Source organism: Mixophyes fleayi, chromosome 8 (genome assembly GCF_038048845.1).
Source record: "Mixophyes fleayi isolate aMixFle1 chromosome 8, aMixFle1.hap1, whole genome shotgun sequence".
NCBI classification, from domain to species: Eukaryota; Metazoa; Chordata; class Amphibia; order Anura; family Limnodynastidae; genus Mixophyes; species Mixophyes fleayi.
Window position 1 is genome coordinate 77,007,188 of NC_134409.1, and position 3,884 is coordinate 77,011,071.

Genomic DNA, 3,884 nt, shown 5'->3' on the forward strand with positions numbered 1-3,884 from the left:
AACAAATATGACTTTTGACAGCCGGAAAAATTAGTGTTTCACACTGGGGAATATGAGAGACCCCAAAAGATATTATTGTGCAAAATATTGTTTTAGATACTGCTGACAAATATGACTTTTGACAGCCAGAAAAATTAGTGTTTCACACTGGGGAATATGGGACACCCCAAACGCACTTGTAGTGCAAAATATTGTTTTAGATACTGCTGAAAAATATTACTTTTGACAGACAGAAAAATTAGTGTAAAACATTGGGGAATATTGGACACCACAAAATCACTTGTAGTGCAAAATATTGTTTTAGATACTGCTGAGAAGTATGACTTTTGACTGCCAGAAAAATTAGTGTTTCAGTCGTTGGAATATGGGACACCCCAAAAGCACTTGTAGTGCAAAATATTGTTTTATATACTGCTGACAAATATTACTTTTGACAGCCAGAAAAAATAGTGTAAAACACTGGGGAATATAGGAGACCCCAAAAGCACTTGGGATGCAAAATATTGTTTTAGATACTGCTGACAAATATGACTTTTGATAGCCAAAAAAATAAGTGTTTCACACTGGGGAATATGGGAGACCCCAAAAGCAATTGTAGTGCAAAATATTGTTTTAGATACTGCTGACAAATATGAACTTTTGACAGCCATAAAAATTACTGTTAACACTTTGATTGCATAATTTTGTTTTAGATACTGCTGACAAATATGAACATTTGACAGCCAGAAAAATTACTGTAAAACACTGGGATATATGGGACACCCAAAAAGCACATAGAGTGCAATTTATTGTTTTAGATACTGCTGACAAATATGACTTTTGACAGCCAGAAAAATTAGTGTTTCACACTGGGGAATATGGGACACCCCAAAAGCACTTCTAGTGCAAGATATTGTTTTAGATACTGCTGACAAATATGACTTTTGACATCCAGAACAATTAGTGTAAAACATTGGGGAATATGGGAGACCCCAAAAACACTTGTAGTGCAAGATATTGTTTTAGATACTGCTGACAAATATGACTTTTTACAGCCAGAAAAATTATAGCAAAACACTGGGGAATATGGAACATCCCAAAAGTACTTGTAGTGCAAAATATTGTTTAAGATACTGGTGACAAATTTGACTTTTGACAGCCAGAAAAATTACTGTAAAACACTGGGGAATATTGGACACCCCAAAAGTACTTGTAGTGCAAAATATTGTTTTAGATACTGCTGACAAATATAACTTTTGACAGCCAGAAAAATTGGTGTTTCACACTGGGGAATATGGGAGACCCCAAAAGCAATTGTAGTGCAAAATATTGTTTTAGATACTGCTGACAAATATGAACTTTTGACAGCCATAAAAATTACTGTTAACACTTTGATTGCATAATTTTGTTTTAGATACTGCTGACAAATATGAACATTTGACAGCCAGAAAAATTACTGTAAAACACTGGGATATATGGGACACCCAAAAAGCACATAGAGTGCAATTTATTGTTTTAGATACTGCTGACAAATATGACTTTTGACAGCCAGAAAAATTAGTGTTTCACACTGGGGAATATGGGACACCCCAAAAGCACTTCTAGTGCAAGATATTGTTTTAGATACTGCTGACAAATATGACTTTTGACATCCAGAACAATTAGTGTAAAACATTGGGGAATATGGGAGACCCCAAAAACACTTGTAGTGCAAGATATTGTTTTAGATACTGCTGACAAATATGACTTTTTACAGCCAGAAAAATTATAGCAAAACACTGGGGAATATGGAACATCCCAAAAGTACTTGTAGTGCAAAATATTGTTTAAGATAATGGTGACAAATTTGACTTTTGACAGCCAGAAAAATTACTGTAAAACACTGGGGAATATTGGACACCCCAAAAGTACTTGTAGTGCAAAATATTGTTTTAGATACTGCTGACAAATATGACTTTTGACAGCCAGAAAAATTGGTGTTTCACACTGGGGAATATGGGAGACCCCAAAAGCACTTGGGATGCAAAATATTGTTAAGATACTGCTGACAAATATGAGTTTTAACATCCAGAAAAATTACTGCTGACACTGAGATTGCATAATTTTGTTTTAGATACTCGTGACAAAAATTACTTTTGTCAGCCAGAAAAATTAGTATTTCTCACTGGGGAATATGGGAGACCCCAAAAGCACTTATAGTGCAAAATATTGTTTTAGATATTGGTGACAAATATGACTTTTGACAGCCAGAAAAATTACTGCTGACACTTTGATTGCATAATTTTGTTTTAGATGCTGGTGACAAATATGACTTTTGACATCCAGAAAAATTAGCGTTTCACACTGGGGAATATGGGAGACCCCAAGAGCACTTGGGATAGAAAATATTGTTAAGATACTGCTGACAAATATGACTTTTAACATACAGAAAAATTACTGCTGACACTGTGATTGCATAATTTTGTTTTAGATACTGGTGACATAAATGACTTTTGTCAGCCAGAATAATTACTGTAAAACACTGGGAAATATGGGACATCCCAAAAGCACTTGTAGTGCAAAATATTGTTTTAGATACTGCTTACAAATATGACTTTTGACAGCCAGAATAATTACTGTAAAACACTGGGGAATATAGGAGACCCCAAAAGCACTTGTAGTGCCAAATATTGTTTTAGATACTGCTGACAAATTTGACTTTAGACAGCCAGAAAAATTACTGCAAAACAGTGAAGAATATGGGAGATCCAAAAAGCATTTGTAGTGCAAGATATTGTTTTAGATACTGCTGACAAATATGACTTTTGACAGCCAGATAAATTCGTGTTTCACACTGGGGAATATGGGACACCCCAAAAGCACTTTTAGTGCAAAATTTTGTTTTATATATTGCTGACAAATATAAACTTTTGACAGCCAGAAAAATTACTGCTGACACTTTGATTGCATATTTTTGTTTTAGATACTGGTGAGAAATATGACTTTTGACAGCAAGTAAAATTTGTGTTTCACACTGGGGAATATGGGAGACCCCAAAAGCACTTGCAGTGCCAAATATTGTTTTAGACACTGCTGACAAATATGACTTTTGACAGCCAGACAAATTAGTGTAAAACATTGGGGAATATGGGACACCCCAAAAGCACTTGGAGTGCAAAATATTGTTTTATATACTGCAGACAAATATGACTTTTAACAGCCAGAAAAATTAGTGTAAAACATTGGGGAATATGGGACACCCCAAAAGCACTTGGAGTGCAAAATATTGTGTAAGATACTGCTGACAAATATGAACTTTTGACAGCCAGAAAAATTACTGTAAGTTACTGGGAAATATGGGACACCCAAAAAGCACATGGAGTGCAAGATATTGTTTTAGATACTGCTGACAAATATGACTTTTGATAGCCGGAAAAATTAGTGTTTCACACTGGGGAATATGAGAGACCCCAAAAGCAATTATTGTGCAAAATATTGTTTTAGATACTGCTGACAAATATGACTTTTGACAGCCAGAAAAATTAGTGTTTCACACTGGGGAATATGGGACACCCCAAAAGCACTTGTAGTGCAAAATATTGTTTTAGATACTGCTGAAAAATAAGACTTTTGACAGCCAGAAAAATTACTGCAAAATAATGGGGAATATGGGAGACCCCATAAGCATTTGTAGTGCAAAATATTGTTTTAGATACTGCTGATAAATATGACTTTTGACAGCCAGAAAAATAAGTGTTTCACTCTTTGGAATATGGGACACCCCAAAAGCACTTGTACTGCAAAATATTGTTTTAGATACTGCTGACAAATATGACTTTTGACAGCCAGAAAAATTAGTGTTTCACTCTTTGGAATATGGGACACCCCAAAAGCACTTGTAGTCCAAAATATTGTTTTATATACTG